The 24764-nt window shown below is 34.4% G+C and overlaps 2 pseudogenes; both read right to left on the bottom strand.

Annotated features, from left to right (window-relative positions):
• Nucleotides 1–15608: 15608 nt before the first annotated feature.
• LOC120593285 (28S ribosomal protein S9, mitochondrial-like) lies at nucleotides 15609–23137 on the bottom strand (annotated as a pseudogene).
• LOC120593356 (uncharacterized) lies at nucleotides 21234–21353 on the bottom strand (annotated as a pseudogene).
• Nucleotides 23138–24764: the final 1627 nt, after the last annotated feature.

Genomic DNA, 24764 nt, shown 5'->3' on the forward strand with positions numbered 1-24764 from the left:
AATAATGACTTCCTTTACAACTTGGATGCCTTTTTCTGCTTTTTCTTGCCTGATGGCTGTGGCTAGAACTTCCAATATTATGTTAAATAAAAATGGTGAAAGTGATATTTTTGTCTTCTTCTTGGTCTTAAGGAAAACACTTTTATCTTTTCACCATCGGATATGATGTTAGCCGCAGGTTTGTCATAAATGGTCTTTAGTATGTCCAGGTATACATTCACTCTATCTCCACTCTGCTGCACATTTTTATCATATAGGGATGCTAGATTTTGTCAAATGCTTTTCTGCATCTATTGAAATGATAATATAATTTTTATCTTTCAATTTGTTTATGTAATGTGTCACATTAATTGATTTGCAAACATTGAACTAAATTTGCATCCAGGAATATATCCCACTTGATCATGATGTATGATCTTTTTAATGTCTTGCTGAATTTGGTTTGCTAATATTTTTTTGAGGATTTTTACATCAATGTTCTTCAGAAGTATTGGCCTGTTTTCTTGTTTTGTAAAGTCTTTGTCTGGTTTTGGAATAAGGGTAATGATGGCCTTGTAAAATGAGATTGAGAGCCTTCCAACCTCTTGAATTTTTTAGAATACTTTGAGAAGCATAGGTATAATTTTTGTGTTGAATGTTTGGTAAAATTCACGTGTAAAGCCATTTGGTCCAGGACTTTTGTTTGTTAGAAGTTTTTCGATTGCTGATTTAATTTAGTTAGTAGTAATCAGTCGATTCAGATTTTCTTTCTTTTTGATTAAGTCTTGGAAGACTATGTTTCTAGAAATTTATCCATTTCTTCCAGATTGTACAATCTGTTGGCATATAATTGTTCACAGTATTTGCTTATAAACCTTTGTATTTCTGTGGTGTCAGTTGTCACTTCCCTCCTTTCATTCTTAATTTTATTTATTTGGGTCCTCTCTTTTTCTTGATAAATCTGGTTAAAAGTTTATCATTTTTTTTTTATCATTTCAAGGAAACAGCTCTTGGTTTCATTTATCTTTTGTACTTTTTTAAGACTCTATTTCATTTATTTCCACTCTGATCTTTATTATTTCCTTCCTTTTGTTCATTTTGTGCTTTTGTTGCTGTTCTTTTCCTAGTTCCTTTAAGTGTAATATTAGATTGTTTATTTGAGATTTTTCTTGTTTCTTAAGGTAAATCTATATTTCTATGAATTTCTCAAGACTGCGTTCACTGTATCCTATAGATTTTGGTTCATTTTCATTAGTCTCAAGATATCTTTTAATTTTTACTTTGATCTCATTCTTAAAATATTCATAGTTTAGTAAGATGTTATTTAGCCTCCATGTGTTTGTGTGTTTTTCAGTTTTCTGTAGTTGATTTCTAGTTTCATACCATTGTGGTCAGAGAAGACACTTGATATTTCAATTTTCTTTAATTTATTAGACTTATTTTGTGACCTAACATGTGCTCTATCTTGAAAAATGTTTCATGTGCAGTTTAGAAGACTGTAAATACTGCTGCTTTGGGGTTAAATGCTCTAAAAATATCACTTACTTCCATCTAGTCTAGTGTGTCATTTAAGGCCATTACTTTCTTGTTGATTTTCTGTTTGGAAGATTTGTTCATTGTATTGATGGGGTGTTAAAGTCCCCTGCTATGACTGCATTACTGTCAATCACTTTATATAATTTAGTGCTCGTATCTTGGGTGCATAAATGCTTATTAGGATTGTATCTTCTTGTTGGATTGATCCCTTTATTATTATGAAATGTCTTTCTTTGTCGTTTATTACAAACTTTGGTTTAAAGTCTATTTTGTCTGATATAAATATTGCTACTCCAGCTTTTATGTGTGTTTCCAATTGCATGAAATATCTTTTTCCATCCTTTTACTTTCAGTCTGTGTGTGTCTTTTGATCTGAAGTGGGTCGCTTATAGACAGCATATGTATGGGTCTAGGTTTTTTATCAATTCAGTTACTCTGGGTCTTTTGATTGGAGCATTTAATCCATTTAGACATAAAATGATTATTGACAGATATGAAGTTATTGTTATTATATGTTTCATATTTATAGTCTTCTCCACCTTCCGTTTTTTAAAGAAGTCCCTTTACTCTTCTTATACTACTGGTTTGGTGGTTATGCATTCCTTTAGCTTTTTCTTGTCTGGTAAGCTCTTTATCTCTCATTCAGCTTTACATGATTGCCTTGCTTGGTAGAGTAGTCTTGGTTGTAGGTTGTTCTTCATCACTTTGGATATTTTATGCCAGTCCCTCTGACCTGCAGTTTCTGTTGAGAAATCTGCTGACAGTCTTATGGGAGCTCCCTTGTAAGTAACTAGTTGCCTTTTTCTTGCTTCTTTAGAATCCCTTTTTTACCTTTAATCTTTGCCATTTTGATTATAATGTGTCTTGGTGTGAACTCTTTTTTGAGTTCCTCTCATTTTGGACTCTGTATTTTCTGGATTTTATGTCTATCATTCACTAGGTTAGAAAAGTCATTTCTCTAAATAGGTTCTCAATTCTTTGTTGTCTCTTCTCCTTCTGATATCTCTATGATGCAAATGTTTTTACATTTGATGTTGTCCCAGAAATCCCTTAAACTACCCTGGTTTTTTTAATTTTTTTATTTTTATTTTTATTGTTCTCATTGGGTGTTCTCTGCTATCTTATATGTCAAGTTGCTGATTCTATCCTCTGCTTCATCTTATTTGATGTTGAGTCCATCTAGTGTATCCTTCATTTCAGTTATTTTAGCCTTTATTTCTGACTTGCTATTTTGGGGGGGGTCTATGTGTTTTTTTTTTTTTTTATGCTTGCTTTCTTGGTTTGAAGTTCTCATTAAGTTCCTTGAGCATCCTTATAACTTATAGTGTTTTGAATTTGTATCTGTCATTGTGTTTGCCTCCATTTCATTTTTTTTTTTTTTCCTTTCTGCAGTTTTGTCCTCTTCTTTTGTTTGAGACATGTTTCTTTATTTCCTCATTTTGGCTGCATCTCTGTATTTGTTTCTGTTCATTAGGGAGATCTGCTACATCTCCCAACCTTGGCTGAGTGGCCTTATGTAGTAGATGCACTGGGTGGCCCAGTGGTACAGTCTCCCTGATCACTTAAGGTGGTTGTTCTAAGAGTGTCTCCTCTGTGGGTTGTTTGCACCCTTTTACTATAGTTGAACCTTGTTTGCTTCTGACAAGACAGTTGGTGAGAATCACTCTCAGGGTGGCTGGCTGTGAGAATTGGCCATGCCCATAGCCTACGAGCTTCTGTGTGGGGGATGACCTCACAGAGTGGGGTTTACGCCAGCAGACTAGTGTTCCTGTTGAGACCACCCTTTGGAAGTATCAATTGTGTGGCTAATTGGGTAGTGTTCTGTTGTGGTCTGAAGACAGCTCTCAAGTGTGTTTGTTTTGGGGCTTCTTAGGAGGGGCTTACATTCAGGCCAAGTTCAACTGCTGCCTAGCCTAGGGCTACCTAGTAGGAGCTACAAAGCTACCCACAGTGGATCACTACTTGTGCTGGTTCTGGCAGTGTATGTGAGAGGCCATGCTGTGATCCAAGACTGGCTACCACCAAGCCTGGGGTAGCACAGCTAAAGGCCCAGGGGTCCTCAATGCCTGACACTGCCTGCTGATTGTCTGTAAAGCTTAGCCACTGAAAGACCCTCCAACTATATGTGAGTTGTTTGGGGTGGGGTCCCAGGGAGTCACCAGGGTGGGGTGAATGGTGTTTACCAAGTTAATGCAGCTTCAGATTTGGCCACAATGCTAATCTTGGTGCTACTCAGAATGGTCTCAGAGCCCACTGAGACCAGGTTCTGCCTACCTCTGGCCCACAGTCTCCTGAGAGTTATCTAAATAAAATTGCAGCACATATCAGGTATGGTTACCTGCCACTGAATGTGTCTCTGGTGGTGCCTAACCCGTGGACAGCTGTTTGCTGCTGAAAGAGCCTGCTGTGCTGTGTGCAGTGGGGATGGTTGCAAGACCATCAAAAGCACCTTCAAAGGTGCGCCAATTGAGTTGGGAAGAGTCACAGGGAGTGACCAGGATGAAGTGAATGGAGTTCACTAGGCCAATATAAGTTCAAATTTGGTGATGTGTGAGAAGGGCTCAACACAGGAAAGATGGAACTCATTTGCAGGTTGCATGGGAGGAGGACTTGACATAAAGATAATGGCAGCTGTCCCTCCAGCCCTCACTCTGGAGCCACACAACTCAGTTCTTCACTGTATGTCTCTGGTGCTCTATGAGTCACCATCCCTTTGTCCCTCCACTGGAACTAAGAGTAAGTACCCAGGAGTCTGTGTGTGGGCCTTTTAAGAGGACATCTTGGTATCCATAAGTCTTCTGTCTCACCATGATGTACAGAATTCCTGCTGATTTTCATAGTCAGGTGTTGTGGTGACTCTCTTCCTGGCAATAGAACGCTGAGCTTGGGAGATTGGTGTGAGGCTGAGGTCCCTCACTTCTCCAGGGATAACTCCTCAACTGAAATATCCTCCTAATGCCCAACCACTACATATGAGTGTGTAGTCTGCTCATTTTATGTGTCCTCCATTACTACAAGTCTCCATGTGTCCTCTTCTTTATATCCTTAGTTATAGGACTTCTGTTCAGCTAGTCTTCAGATGATTCTACAGGTTGATTGTTCTAAAACTTAGTTGTATTTTAATGTATGGTCATGGGAGGAGGCAAGCTCAGGATTTATCTACTTCACCATTTTGCCCAGAACTGCAGCCAATTTTTTTCATAGCAACTATCTGAATACCAGCAGTGCTCATATGTCAAAAATCCTTTTCTTTTCATATATGGCATAAGGATAGAGGAAACACACACACACATACACACACACACACACTCACATACACACACTATGAGTAGGTCTTTTAACAGGGTGTGGTTAAGTAATGCCTACAAGAGGCTAAAGGAAGAGGGAAAACATACTCTGTAAGAATTCTATTCTAAGCAAGAGAGCCAGACTACCTTGCCTGATGTGTTTGGGTAGTGCCAGAACCAACAGGTCAGAAAATGAAGATTTGCTGAGACAAAAAAAAATGAAAGGGGAATAGTTTTTTAACTATAGAGAGTCACAAGTCAGCCTAAGAGCACAGAGGCAGTGCTGATAATTTTAGAAAAGTCTTTTAATGATTTCATTCTTTTTCATAATCAAGGAAAATAGGAAATGGGGGAGGTGATTTGAAGTTGACAATGAGAGGAGAAAGAAGCTGAATATTGGCTTTTTGATTAAAGAAATTTTACTTTTTTGATATGTAATTGATTTTTTAAGCCAGCCTCAATGAAACAATAGATATGCCATTAAGTTTTTTTTACAATTGAAACTAAAATGTTATCTATTCATTCTTTTCACAATCAAAATTAAAACTTTGGAGTCAAATAGCAACCTGAATGATAAAAAAAAGATATTTTAACAGTGAAAAAAATGCCTTTAAAGGCAACATGTTTCAATGTTGAATTGTTTCCAAATTGAATTTATGGGCCGTTCATTTATTCCAAAAGTTCAGGGTCACTGTAATGTCTTAGTGACTTTGGAATTTAGACATGGCAATTTTCCTACTGTTGCATTAATTGTATAATTGGTAAGTTTAAGTATTAGATATAAAACATTATTTATCTGAATTTAAAAATATATTTTGAAATATCATTTGCTGGTAATATGCTCTTTGAAGTAGAAAAAGGTTGAAATGTGTGTGAAAGATTTTGAAACAAAAAGCCAAAATCTCTTTGCCTAGTTACAAAAAGGGATAGAGGCTTGATATAAGTTGTCAGCTTCCTGACTCTAATTGGTCTAAGTAGAAAATAAATAATAGAAAGAAGGAAGGAAGGAAGGAAGGAAGGAAGGAAGAAGGAAGGAAGGAAGGAAGGAAGGTTGAAGGAAGGAAGGAAGGAAGGAAAGAAAGAAAAAGAAGGAAGGAAGGAAGGAATATGAAGGAAGGATGAAGGAAGGAAGGAAGGAAGGAAGGAAGGAAGGAAGGAAGGAAAGAAATCACACAGATATTGCCCAAAGGAAAACAGTTCTTATCCTCCTATTAGGAGAACATCAAATTTTATGCAAATCATCTCAGTTTTCTTGCCTGGCAAGTTATTATCTCTATATATGTTCTACCTCCCTTGAACAAAAGATCTGAAAACAAGTTAGAAACATATATAAAAGTATACTGTAAAATAGAATTCTACCAATAGAAAAATCTATTATTATTATTTGATTTGATGACTCATATGAATTGTGTTCACAATGGCTTCACTGGCAGCTTTGTAACATTTTTCCTGGTTCTAAGCCCATTTTCACTTGGATTTTTTATAGTCTTGGTTTTACTTCTGACTCTAGATGAAGTGAGATGTAAATTTGGATTTTTAGCAGTTTTCCACAGAAGAGAGTTGGCCTCTCCTAAACATCAGCCCAGTTCCTTAAAAATAAATGACAGTTCTTCTGTAATTACATTCAATCACTGTAATAGGCAACAGAATAATTTGTAATATGGTGTTTTTATTGAAATAATTTGTAATATGACATTTTAATCTAATTCTTGATTTTTTTCTCAAATGAGGGACAAAAGTTGCTATAAAAGGTCAGATCTTTTTTGTAAGATATTCAATCAAAGAAATAAGAACAAAACTAGGCCATGTTGGGCCAATAAAAAGCCTGATGATATTTAGAGAACAAAGGAGGAAATAAACCAAACAAACAAAATAAAGTGACATGAAACATGGTAAAAATGAAGTTTTATTATTGTCTCTATGTTTTTTCTCTTTATGTATCTCTCTTTATCCATGTGGGAAAGGTCTCTTTATCCCTGTTTTACTTTATGTTATGACGACCTTTTGATGGAGAGCAATGTCTTTGCATTATGTGATACAACAAATTAAGGTTAAGGAGTACTTTTGAGGCCTTGACAGTAGTTGTGTGATATGGAGGAACGGCTGAGGAAATGAAAGAAGAACCATATTACTCTCATCCTCTACCATCTTTATTGAGGTTCCGGTGTTCCCTCTGAACACTGTTTCTGATGTAAAAATTCACTATTGCAAAAGTTGTGAAATGAGTCACAAATAGATGTAAGTACCCTGGAGAATCCAGATTACATTTTAGTGAGAACTCTTATGTGTTAAATAAATTAATCTCTATGTATTGATGAGGTACTTTGTATAATCTGAGACCTGAGACAAACAATGTAGCCTAGAGCTTCTTTTCTATTCAAAGGAAGAAAACTAATTCATTCTAACGAGTATTTCAGATGCTTGGAACAAACTCTTTTAGAATTTGTTCATAGTATCAGTTTTATAAGGTTATGCCAGCCATTGCAAAGCAAATAAAATAATTCTGCCCACCATTCTCTCAGCTTCCAATTTGGGTTTTCCCTATTAGTTGAAACTTAACAACAAAATCTTTTTGATTTCCTTAATACTTTATTTCACCGCAAATGTAGTTAAAAATAGTAGTTTAAAATGTATTATTATGATGTCATTATTGTTATCAATTTCCTAATATGCTATGACAACTCTAAGAGCAAGTGATATTTTTTATCAATTTCTTTTGTATTGTTCTTTACAGTCTGGGTTTTTGTGGTAGAAATATTTTGACTCTACGTAAAGTTTCCCCAACACCTAGGAATGTACCTGCTATGACAATAGAAGCTAAGTCAATGTTTGCTGACAAGTGAATAAACCCTTAGAGGATTTGGTAAATATTTACCACATGTCATATATACCGAGTTAATATATCAGATGTCCATAGAGGAGGTGTATTTACATTTTTATATTTAGTATCTTTATACGTGAAATAAGGGTTTTAAACTTGCTGTAGCTACTACACAGAGGTGGCCTGAAAACCAAAAGAGAAATCTAAAAGAAAGTTCATTGAAAAATAAAAGTGTTCAAAAATAAAATACTTTTCTGTTAGTAATTATGTGACCATGGTCTGAATCATACTTATGTCCTCCAAAACTTAATTTCATATGCCAAAGTCAATTTCCATAGATGTTGAGTCTTTCCCAGAGAATACCGTGTTAAAAAGGTTTTAATCTATTTTCTGTTCTCATCTATATCAATATCAATTTATTCTAAAGGACAAGTATACAACTGAGCTACTTGCCTATTTAATTATTTGGAAATGGAGGATGGTCTTTTAAAACAAATTTACAAGTCAAATAATGGTTACTAAATGTGATACCACAGGAAGACTCTGAGAAAATGTAAAAATAAGAAGGTAAGGAATGCCAAACATTGTCGAAACAAAGAGCATTTTAAAATAATACAAGGAAAAAGTAGTACCATGATGTGATGTTTTGAGTGTTGATGTGCAAAACATCCGAACCTGTAAATAAATTTTATAAGTTTATTTGAGCCGAAATTGATGACAATTGCCAGGAAGCAAGATTCTCAAATGCTCCAGAGAACGACAGTTTTGTAATTTTTTAAAATGTATTTGAAATTAAGGAGGTAAAGTAAGTAAGGCAGGGACTGGATTACAAGGGTTAGTGCTCTCCTGAGGGTGGTTATGCCTACAAGGAGTGTTACTTCTGGCATTTCAAAGGTGTGTTAACCTAGATGCACAAGAGCAATGGACAGGCCTGGCTTAAAAATCTTATACTAAAGAAGTTATAGGCCTGGGTCATGACTACCCACAATTACCTGTCCAGTTAAGGATTTATGATTTATTACAGCACCCCTTTTCATTCACAAGAGAAAGAGCCTATGAAGAATGGTAAGTAAAACACTAAATGGAAAAAGTATAAGAAAACAGAATGTCATTTTATTTCTTAAAGTAATTTACTTAATAAGTTAACAAAAGCCTAATACATGCCAAACACTGGTCTTCACTCAAGGAATATATTCTGAATATTAGTCTGTTGAGGGAGGCAATTAATAAACTAGAATTTGTGGATGTAAAGGGGTTCTACAGAAAGTAACTTGATAGGGTGATCTGATTATAAATTCCTAACTCATAAGTCATGGTGTGTAGTCAACCCTAAGGCATATAACTGTTTTAGTAAAAGATTTATCTTTGCTTTAACCAAGCTCGGTCAGTTGTTTCTGTGCACCTAGGTTAATAAACCTTTGAAATAAACTTAACTGCCCTCAGGAGGGCACATAAACTTGTTAACTGTCCTGCAATTCAATTCCTGCCTTGTTTTCTCCCACTTTCGTATAATCTTCCTTACATTTCCTCCTTGATTTCAAATGCATAAAAAAACTGAAAAACTGTCATTTTCCAGAGCATTTATGATTTTGCTTCCCAGTAATTATTGTCAGTTTTGGTTCAAATAAACTTTTACAAAAAATTTTCTATAGGTTTGGATGTTTCTTACATTGCCAAATTAAGCAATAGCATTTCCCCACCTCAGATTATGCTCAAAACCGTTCATTGGCTGAGAACAAGAAGGAAAGGATCAGTCCAGATGAATAACCCAAGACATAAATAGATCAAAGAGAGAGAAGTTAACAAATCTAAGGGTAGATGATAGAGAAAATTGAATAAAACTCATGAGTAAATCTACATAGGGGAATAAAAGAGGAACACTTCTACAACTTTTGTTTTCAGACTCTCAAAAGCAGCCATAAGTATTATTTTAGTATTATTTTTAATGGTAAACATTTACTGGTGCCCCAGGTCATAACCTTTAGAGAGCACTAGTTCACTAGTATCCACTGGAGATGAGACTGGCCTACAGGGCTGTGATATGAAAAAAATGTGTGATTTTTTTCATGGGTCATTCAAAATGTGACTTTTTCTCCAGATGCAACTTAGTTAAGTGTTTTACTGGTGCCTATTTTTTCATTATATTGATTCTTTAAGGAATTTATGAAGAAAAGAAATTTAAACCAGTATGAGTTAGGGTGTTGCTAGATAGAAAGAGGAACTTAAAATTCTTTAATAATATTAAAAAAAAATTCTTTAGTACTCCCACCCCTCCAAGAAGAAAACAATAGTCTTAATTTTTTTTTTTTTTTTTTTTTTTTTAACGTGCTGACTTCTATTAGGGTTTTAAAGTTAACTGATAGGAAGGTTACAGCTAACACAGCCTGACCACTAGGCTCAAAGAGAAAAATTTCCCTTAATTTTATGCTCAGTCACCTTTTCTAAAGTGGATTTAGTTCAAGGGAACAGCCTCTTTTTTGTCTCCTCCAAATGGGTGAATGGCAGATGAGGGGTGTTGGACTCACCATATCCTTAACAGTAGCACTTCCCCTAAATGTTCAGCCTTGCAGAGTTCTCCTGAAAAGAAATCCACAAAGTTCTGGTCAAGAGTTTTTGGCTCTGAACTAGCAAGAGAATATTTCTTAATTCTTTTTTTTTTTTTCAAACTGAGGTCTAAAGAATTTTGAATTCGCAAGAGATTCCAATATCTTTCACTTGTTCTGTGTGCAGAAAAAAACAGTTTGAAGTAAATGAAGTTTCCCTTTTTCATGTCAATATATGCAAAGTTGTCACATGTACTCTGAAATTATATGAATAATTGAAACTTTTTTCTTTGGGCATGCAATGCTTTTTTGTAAAGTGCCAGAGACTGATGGGGAAAACTATTCAAAGGATTTTGGTGTCATTTGTTTACTGACAATGTTTCTTGCTTAAAAAAAGAAAGGAATAAGTATCCAGGGATGGAGGGGGCAGTCATTTAGGGGGTTGTAAATTGTTCCTGATCAAAAAAAAAATTGGTATTTGGGAAATGCAAATCAAAATAACTATGAGATACCACTTCATATCCATTAAGATGGTTATCATTTTTTTAAAAAGTAGGAAATAAGTGTTGGTACGGAGGTGGATAAATTGGAATTTGTGCATGGCTGGTGGGCATGTAAAATAGTACGGCCTCTATGGAAAAAGTATAGCAGTTTCTCAATATATTAGACATAGATTTGCCATATAATCTAGGAATTTCACTTCTGGGTATATACCCAAAATGATTGAAAGAAGGAACCCCTACAGATATGTATATATCTACTTTCATAGCGGCATTATTCATAATAGCCAGAATAATTCAAATGTCCTTTGACAGATGAATAAACACAATGTGGTATATATACATGATGAAATAATATTCAGCTTTAAAGGAAGAGAATTATGACACCTCTACAACAACAGTGAACCTTCAAGATATTATACTAAGTGATACAAGCAAGATACAAGGACAAATATTGAATGATTCTACTTATATGAGGTACCTAACATTTACAGATTTACAGAAACAGGGCAAGATAGAATGAGGAGTTGTTTAATGAGTACAGAATTTTAGTTTGGGAAGGTAAAATATTCTGGAGGTACGTGATGATGATGATTGAACTATAATGTGAATTTACTTAATGCCATTGACTTTACACCTAAAAATGGTCAAATGGTAAATTTTATGTTTTTATACAAAAAAAATTGATAGCTCACAAACAGCAGAAGCTCTATCTATTGCCATTTATTTACCATGTCACCTTCAGGAATGCTCAGGTATTATGTTCCCATGTGCATTATCTTCCACTAAGAGCAAAATTATGCAAGAGCCCAATTTTGAACATTTATAAAACATGAGAGTATGAAAGTTACTTTGCATTATTTTTGGTGTATATATCCACAAGTTTCTCTAGGATTTGTTCCTGAGAGTTCAATTGCTAATTCCGAGAGTGTATTTTCAAATTTATTATATAATAAACAGTTTCCCCAGGCACTTGTTTAAATATCCATGAGCAGTATTAAGAATTATTTACATCCTGGTCAATATAATAGTATGTAATTGTGTATTATAGAGCTTAATTTATATTTCACTGATTATTAGTAGATTCATCGTATGCATATGTCATATATGCTTGTACCACATATAATGTTGAACATCTTTTCATGTACCTGTTGGCCATTCATACATCTTCCTTGGAAAATATCTATTCTGGTCCTCTGCCCATTTTTAACTAAAAAAGTTTGCTTGTTTTTCTTTCCTTGCTATTAAATTGTATGAATTTGGATTTTAGCACCTTCCTTATTCAACATATTGGTTGCCATTTTATTTTGTTGATTGTTTATTTTGCTGTGCAGAAGGTTTTTTTAATGTAGTCCTGCTTGTTGATTTTTGCTTTTGTTGCTTATACTTTAGTGTCATATCAAAAATAATCATTGTCAAGACTAATGTCAAAAAACTTTTTTCTTAAGTTTTCTTCCAAGAGTCTTATGGTTTCGGGTCTTACTTTTAAGTCCTTAATCCATTTTAAATTAAGTTTCGTGACTGGTGTAAAATAGTGGTCCAGTTTAATTATTTTGCATATGAATATCCAGTTTTCTCAATACCGTTTGTTAAAGAGACTGCTCTTTCCCCAATGAGTGTTCTTGTCAATATTAGTTGACTCTATATGTGCGGGTTTATTTCTGGGCTCTCAATTTTGCTCCATTGAATTATGTGTCTGTGTTTAGGCCAATACAATATTGTTTTAATTAGTATATCTTTGTAATAAAATTTAAAATAAAAAATTTGATGCTTGCAGCTTTGTTTTGTGAACACAAAATAGCTCTGGCTAAGCAGAGTATTTTGTATTTCTATATAAATTTTAGGATAGTACTTTTCTATTTCTGTGAAAAATGCTATCGGGATTTTGGTAGAGATTACACTAAAACTAGAGATGGTAGTATGAACATATGGAAAATATTAATTCTTCTTATCCTTGAACACAGGATATATATCCATTTGTGTCTTCTTCAGTTTCTTTCATCAAATCTTATAGAATTTAGTGACAAATCTCTTATCTCCTTAGTTAAATGTAATCCTAAGTATTTTATTGTGAATGTTTTTTTTTTCTTTTTCAGGTATTACATTTTTAACATATATAAACACAACTGATTTCTACATGTTAATTTTGTATCCTAAAAATTTACTGAATTAATTGATTAGTTTTAAAAGATTTTTGGTGGTGTCTTTATAATTTTCTATATTTAAGATTAAAACTTCTACAAAGAAAATTGTACTTCTTCCTCTACGAGTTGAATGCCTTTTGTACCTTTCTTCTATGTCTTACCTGATTGATTAGGCTAAGAATTCCAGTAATATATTAAATAGGATGGTGAAAGAGGGCATCCATGTTCTGTTCCTGTTAGAAGAAAAGCTTTCTACCTTTCACTATTAGTATGATATTAGCTGTGGGCTTGTTATAGATGGCATTTATTATGTTGAGCTAAGTTCCTTCTATACCTAATTTGTTGAGAGCTTTTGTTATGAAAGAATGCTGATTTTGTCAAATGTATTTTTCTGCGTCTATTGAGATTATCATATATATTTTTATCTTTTTTGCTATTAATGTGATATATTACATTTATTGATTTGCATATGTTGAACTGTTCTTGCATCTCAGGCTTAAATCCTGCTTGATCAGGGTGTATAATTCTTCACGTGTGCTGTTGAATTTTTGTGCTAATATTTTGTTGAGAACTTTTGCATCTGCATTCATCAGAGATATTAGTCTTGTTTGATTTTCTTGTGGTATCCTTATCTGGCTTTGGTATCAGGGTAATGATGACCTCATAAAGCAAGTTTGAGAGAGTTCTTTTTTTTTTTTTTTTTTTTTAGAAGTTTGAGGAGGCTCAACATTATTTTTGTTTAAATTAATGTTGTTTGGTAGAATTAATTTTGTTTGGTAGAATTCACCAATGACCCAATCTGGAATTAGCTTTTCTTTGTGATCTTGGCACAAAGACTTGTTCTGTGACCTAATATACAATCTATACTGGAGAAAATTCTATGTGCACTTGAGAAGAATGTGTTATTGGATTCTGTTATTGGATAGAATGTTCTGTATATGTTCATTAGCTTAATTAAGTCAAAGTTATACTTCAAGTCCAATGTTTTGTTATTGATTTTGTGTTTGGATTATCTATTCACATTTGAAAGTAGAACAGTGAAGTCTCTTACTACTATTGTATTTTTATCTAGTTCTCTTTTCAGATCTGTTAGTATTTACTTTCAATATTTAAGTGTTTTGACATTGGGTACATATATATTTACATTTACTATATATTGTTCATGAATCGACTCCTTTATTATGTAATAATATTTTTTCTCTTGTTACAGTTTTGAATTAAGGTTTGTCTAAATGACAAAATAAAATAATTTTGTCTAAATTATGTAAGTATAGCTATCCCTTTTGTTTTTCATTCATATGGATTTTTTTTCCATTCCTTCACTTTGAGTCTCTGTGTATCCTTAAAGCTGAAGTGCTTCTCTTGTAGACAGCATGTATTTCAGCTATTCTATGCCTTTTGATCAGATAATTTAATTCTTACATTACAGTAATTATTGATAGGTATGAACTTACTAATGCCATCTTATTGTTTTCTGGTTGTTTTGTAGTTTTCTGGTCCCCTTTTTTCCTCTCTTGTTGTTTTTCTTTGTGAATTTATAATGTTTTGTAGTAGTATGCTTTAATTCTCTTCTCTTTATCTTTTGTTTATCTACTTTTGGTTTTTCCTTTGTTCTATTGGTGAAGCTTACACAGAACCTCATAAATATAGCAGTATTTAAAGCAGATAAAAAATTAATTCAATGGAATAAAAAAACTTTATGTTTTTACTCCTCCTCCTCCAAATTCCATATTTTGACATCACGATTTACCTCATTTTATATAGTGTATCCATTAACAAATTACTGCAGCAATAGCACTTTTAATACTTTTTCTTTTAATCTTTATACTAGAGTTAGGTGAATAATGTACCATATTTCATTATTAGAATATTCTGAATTTGACTACATACATTACCAGTATGTTTTATATGTTTACATGTTACTTAGTAGCACCCATTTATTTCAGCTTGCAGAACTCTTTGCAGCATTTATTGTAAGGCATGTCTCATTGTAATGAACTTCCAGGATTTTGTTTTTTTGGAAAAGTCTTTAACTCACCTTCATTTCTGAAGGACACCTTAGCACTTAGTGAAGTATTCTTGGTTAGTTTGTTTTTTCCTTCAACATTTAGAATATATTATTTCTCTGTCTCCTGGCTTGCAAAGTTTCTGTTGAGAAATTTGCTAATAGAATTAAGGGAGGTTCTTTGTATGTAATTTTTTTTCCTTTGATGAATTTGAACTTTTTTGTATTTTTTAAAACAGTTTTATTATAATATATCTTGGAGAAGATCATTTCGGTTTGCAATTTTGAGGTGACCTATTAGCTTCATGAACAGGATGTTTAAATCTCTGTCCGAATATGGAAAATTGTCAGTTATTATTTCTTTAAATAAGCTTTCTATTTTTTCCCTTTCTTGTCTCCTCCAGGGACCTTAATAACACATAAGTTATTTCATTTATAAATATTGTATTCCATAGTTCACATAGGCTTTTTTAACTTTTTAACACTTGATTTTTTCTCTCCTCTGATTAGATGACTTCAAATAATCTGTCAGTAGTTCACTAATTCTTTCTTTTGCAATTTTGGAGTCTGATATTGAAGCTCTCTAATGAATTCTTCAGTTTAGTCAATATCTTCTTCAACTCTATGATTTCTGTTTGTTTTTTATTTTATTTTTATTTTGAAGTTAAATATTTTAAAATTATTTTTAAAAGGTAACCTATACAAAGTAGCATTTTAAAATAAATCATCTTGCAATTCAAATGTCTGGTAGTATTGCCCTAACTTTGGTCAGCAAATGTTTATTGTATGTCTGTCACTTGCCAGACATATATATGAAGGATTTTCTCTCCCTTCCAGTGGGGGGGGGAAAAAAAAAGTGCTTCTTCCAGGTAAACTTCCAGTGGTTCTCTCTTAGGCTGGTTCTTCCAGGTAAACTTCCAGTGGTTCTCTTCTGTTTTCTGACACTCCAATCAATAGTAAATACTCCAGCTTGTCTCATTCTCTCAAGCTCTTTCTTTATGATAGAACTGCACAAAGCTTTGGCTATTGCAAAGCATTTTGCTCCAGCCTGCAATGACCTCCTGCCTCGGTGACTCTGTAGGTCATATTATGTTTTCCACATCAGTCAAGGAAGTGAAAAGGGAACATCAATATTTATCTTTTCAAAGCAGATTATCAATTCCATTTTTTATTCCTTCATTTTCTTGTTTGTAAACAATTGCTTCTGCTTTTGCACTCTTTATGCTTTTACCTTTGCTTGTGCTGAAGGCTATCCTTTGCTCATAATACTGCTAAGGTTCATTTAGCTGTTTTTCTTGTTGTTGTTTTGTTTTTGTTTTTATTTTTGTTTAATCGAATAGTTGCACTTCTACAAAAGTTCTGCATAAATTCTTCAGCAGCACCCTAATGTCATGTCAATAACCTTTCTAGCAACTGAATAAACTGCGTATGATCTTGATCTGACAGTTTTTCTACTAATGTTTCTTCTAATTCCTCCTTAATTACCCATCATGTTTTTGGTTTTAGCTTTTTCTGTAAATACGCCTTTGGCTCACAACTGATTTTGATATTTTTCTACATCAAGCAGTTCTCTATATGTGCCATGCATTCATTAATAATATGATTGCTTGCTAGTATAAAAAAAAGATGAAATGGACAGCTATCTTCTCCCTACTGTTTTGCTCTTTGTTTTGGGGGAAAAAAAAAAATCTTTTCAGTGTTTTCCTGGCTTGCTGCTCAAATAAAACACTGGGGAAAAAAGGTAAACAATAACTCTATCAATAATATCCTCTGTAAAAGTTTCTGGATCTTTTTCCCTCATGTTGTCTAAAAGTCTCTTTCCTATGTTGAACTCCTCAATCTGCTTTTCAATAAAATCCACTGTGTAAGTTTCATGACATAAGGCTGCAACATTTTTCTTCGTTGTTAGAATTGTGTTATATTTTAGCCTTAGTATCCGGGATCTAGAACCTGTTTGCAATTCAGCAGCTATGGATTCCCAGAGGCCTTGTCTCAGGACCATACTAACCATTCCCCCAAGAATGAGATAGTAGAAAACTGTGGCACCGCAAGACACACAGGGAGCTTCCTTATTGACTGTGGGAGTCCTGGGCAGGAGAGCTTCTGGTTCTTTTTGTTTTTTGTGTTTTTGTTGTTGTTGTTGTTTTTGTTGTTTTTTAATGGTTTATGTTTCTTTCTTAAATTCATTTGGTTCATGCATTGTTTTCCTAATTTTACTCAGTTGTCTGCGTTTTCTTATAATTTACAAAATTTATTTAAGAGGATTTTCTTAATTATTTGTCAGACATTTCATAGATTTCCATTTCTTTAGGATCATTTATTGGAACTTTATTAGTTTCCTTTGGTAGTGTAATGTTTCCTTGATCATTCATGATCCTTATGGGTTTCATTGGTCCATTTGCATTTGAGATAGTAGGCACCTCTCCCAGTCTTTACAGACTGGCTTTGGCACGCAAAGTCCTTCCTGAGATTCTGGGTAGACTATCGGGGTAGTATCTGGAGGTAGGCTTGCTGCTAAAGTTCATGGACAGAAAGGTCTGGCAACTGCATCAAAAGATCGATAGGCATGGTGCTCATGTCCATGGTTGGCAAGTCTGGTGCCTGGTTTCCTGGGAATTGGTCTAGAACCCAGGCCCATGGGGACTGACAAAATGGCTGGGGACCAGTGGGGTATTCTAATCGTCTGGATCTATTGAGGCTGGCCTCATTCTAGGGTGAGTCATGTGCTTGGGCACAAGGAAGCCCATTAGGATCTTTGTGCTGTGGGGGCTTGTCTGGAACTAAGGCTGGCAAGGAGCCTGTATTTGTGTGAGCCAGCCTGAAGGTTAGGCCTATGGGGGGCCATCGTGGTGCTGGGCAAGTAGGGAGCTTGGCTTCACAGGAGCCAGTCTAGAGTCTAGATCTTCAAGGGCCAGCCTAGCACTGGGCCCACCTGGGAGTTTGGGTTTCCAGGAGCCCACCTGAAACCTGATTTACATTAGTTACCTGGGGCTCTGGGAACTGTCCAGAGCTGAGATGCCTGGGAGTCTGGGTTTGTGAAAGACTTCTGGGAGCCTGGTGCCACAAGGGTTTCCAAGGTTTGCAGAGGTTTATCAGCCTGTTCAATTATTTTTGTCAGTTTTCTATTAAGTTGTATATTTTTATTTTTGTTGGTAGATGTTATTTATAAATACTGGAAATTAATCTATCATCAATTTTACATAAAACAACTGTCTTCTATGATTTGTTGGTTTGCCTTTTTACTCTCTTAATGGTGACTTTAGATGAATAAAAGATTCTAATTTTAAAGCTGTAAATCTATCAATCTTTTCAACAATAATTAGTGGGGGTTTTTTGTATAAATCAAAAAGTGATGACACTTTCTTTTAATATATAATAAAATTTTAATGTTTTGCCTTTCATTTTTAGTTGTTCAACAGTCCTAGAATTGGTTTCTGTGGCCGATGTGAGGTTAATATCAAGTTGTGTTTTCTTCCCAACTGGATAACAAATTATCAGCACTATTTATTGATGCGTCCATTTTTTTCCACCAGAGTACAATTCTGATTTCATATTATATACTATTTTCTGTCTTTGGGACTCTTTCTTCACTTCAAAATAGATAGTGTTTTATGTGTCAGGCACAGTTCTAGGCATGTTATTCATCAATAAACAATACAGAATAGGATTTTCTACTCTAATTGATTTTGTAGTTTTGTAAGGAAAATTAGGTCACAAACAACGAACATAGCAAATAAATTGTTTAAATATAATTGATAAATACTATGCCAAAAGAGCAAAAGTAGTCCTGAAGTAAAAGGGAGGGGATGTGGTAACATCGATTTAAATTGGACTGGTCAGAGCAAGCACACTGAAAAGGTAATAAATAGTTGAAGATTACAAAGTTGGTAGTGTGGTTATCCAGGAAAACAATAATGGCCAGTGAAAAGGTCAGGAGGCAGATACTTGCCTCTCAGATCAAAGAAGAAACAAGGAAGCTGTATCAAAGTGATTTAGAGGTATTAGTGGGAACTAAGGCCACAGAGTTAATGAGGGACAGTTTAGGTGGGGTTCCAGGCCATTACAAGGTCTTTGCAAAGCCATTGCATGATTCTGAGCAGTATGATTTATGATTCATAGGATCCTTCCTGCTGATGGTTTGAGAATAGACTGGGATCGAGGTAAGAGAAGCAGGGAATCCAATTAGGAGGATGTGGCACTAGTACATGCCAGATATAATTAGAGTCTGGACCAGATGGTTCCAATGGAGATGGAAAAAAAAGGTCAAATATTGCATATTTTAAAAGTAGAGACAACAGAATGTATAAATAGGTTGGTATGTCATACAAAAGAAAAGCATGAGTAAAAGTGCAGCTGGTTTGGGTTTCGGTGGAGGGGTGATTAGAAATCCAATTCTGGATACACTAAGTTTAAAACATTCACTGGGCTTCCAGCTGAAAATATTGGAAAAAAAATATGAGTCTGCAGTTTCAAATAAATGTCTAAACTTTGGATGTATATTTATTATTTTTTCTCTTTTACTTTTCTTAAAGTAAATGTACACTTTCTTAAGTACCTGGCTTAATAAGTACAGTAAAACTAGATATGTGAAAAGGCAGTCTTCCCATGTTATTTTTCTGTCCCAACAATGTCTTAACTATTCTTGGTCCTTTGTAATTTCATAAAAAAATAATTGAATATGTTTACCAAGTTCTATTAAAAAGCAAAAGCAAAAACAAACAAAAACTACTAATATTTTCAATGTATTTCTTTAAATCTTTAACTCATTTTCAGGAAAAAAAACAACTTAATAGTAATGAGAATTTTATTATGTAAATAGTTTATATTTCAGTTTATCTTCATTAAGACCTCTTGAGATTTTATTATTTTTTTGTAGAGGTCTTGCACATAACTTATTATTTTATAATTTTTACTTCTGTTGTAAAAGTTGTATAGTTTTCATCCCTTTAGTGTTTGCTGATTATATAGAAGTATAATGGATTTTTGCTTATTAATTTTTTCCAGTAAGTTTGTTAAAATTAATAATTTTTAATTTTAGATTTAATATTTAAATAATTCTAATATCTAATTCTATTTTACTACTACTACTAATAACTATTTTTGTATTCTTTCACATTATTTTTGCTCTTTTTCTTTTTCTTTGTTTTAACTTTTGCTTGAAGGAGAGTTATTGCGCTAGATGAGATCTGCAATAAAATATTGAAGTAAAAGGATGATATCAGACATCTTTGCCATGTTTAAAATTCCCTGCATGAACATTTAGTGCTTTACCAGTAGGTATGATGTTCAGTTGTACGGATTTTGTAGATATGCTTTATTGGAAGTAGAAATTTCCTTTCCATTATGTTTGCTATGAAGTTTTTGTTTTTGTTTTCATTATGGATGGGTTTTGAATTTTATAAGAAAATTTTTCTGTATGAATTGAGATAATCAAATGATTTTTACTTTAAACAGTTAATATTATAAATTTATTAATATTCTAATACAAAAATACAGTATAAATCTGACTTGGCCACATTATTATTATTTAATAAATTGTTAGCTTAGATTTGCTATTCTTTCACTTAAAATTTTTTGCATTTATTCACATAAATAACATGAAATTGTAATATTTTATCCCTTACACCTTATTACATTTTACTTTCTAGGATTATGCTATACTCAGAAAATAAGCTGCAGAATGTTTTCTGTTTTACTTTTTACTTAAAGGCTCTGTTAGATTAGATTCATTTATGCTTTTATTGTAAGAATTCTCTGATGAAGTTAGTTGCGGCTGGTGTTTTCTTTGAGGGAACGTTTTGAATAATGAGTTAAACTTTTAATGGTTTTTGAACTTATCAGTTTCTCTATTTTTCCTTCGGTTAATTTTGCTAAAATTTTTTTTTCAAGGAATATTTTCAATTTTTCTAAATTGTAAAATTTTGATAGAAAGATTTTCTTGATATCCTTTCATTATCTTTTCAGTGTCTTCTGTATCCTTTGGGTGCTCATTTATGTATTTTTGACATAAGCTATTTTTCCTACAAGTGCTTTCTTTGAACAATACTGTCAGAGGTATTTCAATTTTATTAGTTTTGTCAAAAAAACACCTTTTCACTTTGTTGATTTTGCCCATTAATTATAGACATTTGTTCTTGATTTTTGTCCTATTTTTTTTCTTCTACTTTCATTGAGTTTATTTTTTTTTATTCTCCTAACTTTTTGAGATGCATATTTCTTTAATTTTTCATTACATTTTCTTTTAACCACATGCACCACCAAGCCCATAATTTACCATTAAATCGCTGTTTAGCTTCATTCTTCAACTTTAGATATGCATTTATTTATTGTTTAGTTAAAAATTTTGTCTTTTTTATTTTTTTTCTTGGATGTGAGTTATTTGAACTATATTTCTTTTTTATTTATTTATTTTTTTAAATGCCTATAGCACCTAATATTCCTAGGTGGTTTCCCATCCAAGTACTAATCAGGCCCGACCTTGCTTAGCTTCCAAGATCAGATGAGATTGGGCACATTCAGGGTGGCATTGGCCATAGACAGAACTATATTCCTTAATCTTAAATCATATGGAAAATTTTCTAGTTTTTTTATTCTCATAAATGATTTCATCTTAAATTGTTTTTAGAATATAAAATATTTTCTATATAATTTCAATCTGAAATTTGTTGAGAGTTGATTTAAAGTTCAAGAAATGGTCGGTTTTTATAATTGTGCAATTATATGTGTAAAAAATGTATTTTAGAAAAGAATATGTATTCTAGAGTTCTCAGATGAAGAATTTTGTTCCGTAATGTCTGTTAGGTTATAATTGTTAATTGTGTTATCCAAATAACTTACTAATGTGTATTTGTTCTCAAAACAGAAAATATGCTAAAATCTTATTTAAGGCTCTGTTTTGAGAAACTATAATCTTATTTTTTTTATGTTTTTACAATTTTATTTTTAAAAACTACCCCATGTTATTTCAAAAAATATTTTTTGTTTTATTTAATACTTATTTTGTCTGCTATTAATAAAAATATATCAGCATTTTTTGGTTACTTTTGGTGCTACTATTACCTTTATAATCCTTTTTTCCAGCTTTTGTCTTCTTTATGTTTTAAATAAGACTGAAGATAATCTAATTTTTAAAAAATCTTGGCTAATAATGCTTGTCTTTAACTAGAGAATTAGATTCATTTATATTTTTTGCTATTACTGATACATTTGTTTTAATTCATCACTTTTGTGCTTTCTATTTATCATGTTTGTTCAATTTTCCTTTCCTCTCCTTTAATGCTTTCTTTTAGAATTATCTATTTTAATCATTCCAGTTCTTTTAAAATTAGTATTTCTAAGTTTGACTTTGTTTTTTATAGGTTACCTTAGAAGTTACAACCTTAATTTATTAAAGTTTAATTTTAATACCTTCACTATGCTCTAGAACCAACACATAAATTTTAGAACACTTTAAGTCATTTAATCTTTTCATTTTTTTTATTTTTGTCATTTATTTTACTTCTGTCTTGTTTTCTCATTAATATCAGATGTTTTTATTGTTATTGATTCAGCCAATACTTATTTATATTACCCACATATTTTCCAATTTCTTTCTCTTAATTCATTACTGCATCTGGAGCATTTCATCTATGAGTCGTTCATTTCTGCAACAAATACAGTGTTCAGAAATTTCTTGAGCTTGGCTCAATTATCATTAGTCCTTGAAATTCCTTTGATGGAGGGTAAGATTTTAGGTTTGTTTTATCCTTTGATGAGTCACTATAGTATTATGAGAGTCTTCTTTTTGACTCCCACCTTAGACAGAGTCTCCACTTTCACTTCAGTCTGCCTTACAATTTAAATTTTAGTACAAGTTGTCTTGGTAAACAGATGCCCTTAAAGAAACAGCATCAGTGGTCCCTATCTTCTTTTCTGAATGTCCTCTTTCTCTTAAATTTTAAAACCATGGGGATAAATGGATCATTGGCAGTGAATGTTTTATCTTCCAATCACAACGGGGAGGGAAAGCAAGACTGCAGGGGCTTCCTTAAAGGATGAGAGGGGTCCTAACCTCATTCAGGAGCTCCCCAGCCCAGGGGCCCAGCCCACGGAAGAAGAGTTTCCAAAGACTCTGACTGTAAAAATCAGAGGGGATTCTGGCCATTCAGGTGAGATAGAAGGAGACTGAAATCCTAGATGCCTCTTTAAAGGACTCACACACAGGTTCTCTCACCCACAGACACACACCCAGGGCAGTGGTGGCAGGTCAGAGGCTCGTGAAAGATTCAAACATGAAAAGACTACACCTGGCACACGAACAAGGGCTGGACAGGCAGCTGCCATTGTGCTTTAGTCGGAGTCTCTTGCAGGGCAATCTACAGACTGCGCCAGTTTGCCTGTGCAGATTCCTCCTCCCACATGGCCAATTTGGAAGCTGCACTGGCCTGAAGTGATCGGTCCACCCCACCCAACCTGCAAATGGCCCAGAGTGTCTTGTTGATAGGTGGCTGCCATGCCCTGCCCGGTTTCAGGACCAAACATTGGCAACAGGCAGCCAGCGCTGTGAGCGTGCATTTCCAGGACAGTTTCAGGAAGATTACTGCTGCCAACACAAACTTGGATGGATCTCGGGGATCTGTTAGTCAGTCCCAGATGGCAGCTGGTCTTGCTGGGATCGGTAACTTTTGTGAGAAAATGCAAATGGTTACTAAAGCTGCAGTAAGTCTGAGGCTGTATTTACCTGACAGCCATTGTCTCCCTGAGACTTTATCCCACACAACTCACAAATTGCCCTAGGCAGACACTGCCTTCTCTGATCTCACATTTCCCACAGGCAACAAACTGGCTAGCACAGTGCGGGCATTGTGGGGAAATCAGTTGCAGGAAGACCTTTGTTGACTGTACGAGCTGCAACATCTCTTGGGGTGATTGCAGGGGTCTGTGGAACTGCCCCAGATGGCAACTGGTCATACTGGGATCTGCGACTACAGCAGGAATGTGTGGGCCCAGAAGTTGCAGCAAACTGAAGCTATATTCATCTGATGGCCCTTGTCTCCCTGAGATCCAGCTTTTCCCAATCTACAAAGTGCCTGAGGCCAATTGACAGGCAGCTGCCCCTGCCCTACTCCTCTCCAGGATTACTCATTTTGCACAGTCCATAGACCCCCACTAGCGCAGTGAGTGGATTTTAGGAAAATCAGTTCTGGAGAGATCACTGCTGCCTGCAGGAGCTACAAAATCTCTTGCGAGAGTCTCAGGGGTCTGTGAGACTGCTCCAGACAGCAGCTGGTCTCACTGTGATCTGTGACTACTGTGGGAACATGCAGCCATAGAAGTTGCAGAAAACTGAGGCTGTATTGGCCCATAGGCCCTTGACTCCCTGAGATCCTGCCCTATCCAATCCATAAAGTGCCCACGGCACATTGACAGTCAGCTGCCCCTGCCCTACCCCTAACCAGGGTTGCATATTCTGTGCAGTCAAGAGACTTTGGCTAGCAAAGTGAGCAAATTTCAGGGAATACAGTGATGGGAAGATTGTTGCTCCCAGCATGAGAATCAATATCACTTAGGCAGATTTCAGGGGTTTTGTGGGCCCATCACAAATGGCATTAGATCTCACAGTGATATATGACTTTTGTGGGAGCCCACAGTCCCAGAGCTGGCAGCAAATCTAGTGCTGTATAGGACTGATGGCCCCTTGCCTCACAGAGATGACACCCTACCTAACCCACAAATTATCTATGGCAAACCTACTTCTGGGGAAACCGCCCCTTTCTGTGCTTTCCTTGGGTCATGAATTCAATAGAAAACAACAGCACTCAATTCATGCAAAGCCCGAGCTTTCAGGAGAAATTTTTGGTGGCAGGCCACGAACTCACTCCCATGAGTTTCAATAATTCTTAAATAAAACTTGAGTATTTGCAAACCTGAGGTAGGCAGCATCTGGCCTCACTATGATCTGAAATTTGTA

The sequence above is a fragment of the Pteropus medius genome, unplaced genomic scaffold, assembly GCF_902729225.1.
Source record: "Pteropus medius unplaced genomic scaffold, Ma_sr-lr_union100, whole genome shotgun sequence".
Taxonomy (NCBI): Eukaryota; Metazoa; Chordata; class Mammalia; order Chiroptera; family Pteropodidae; genus Pteropus; species Pteropus medius.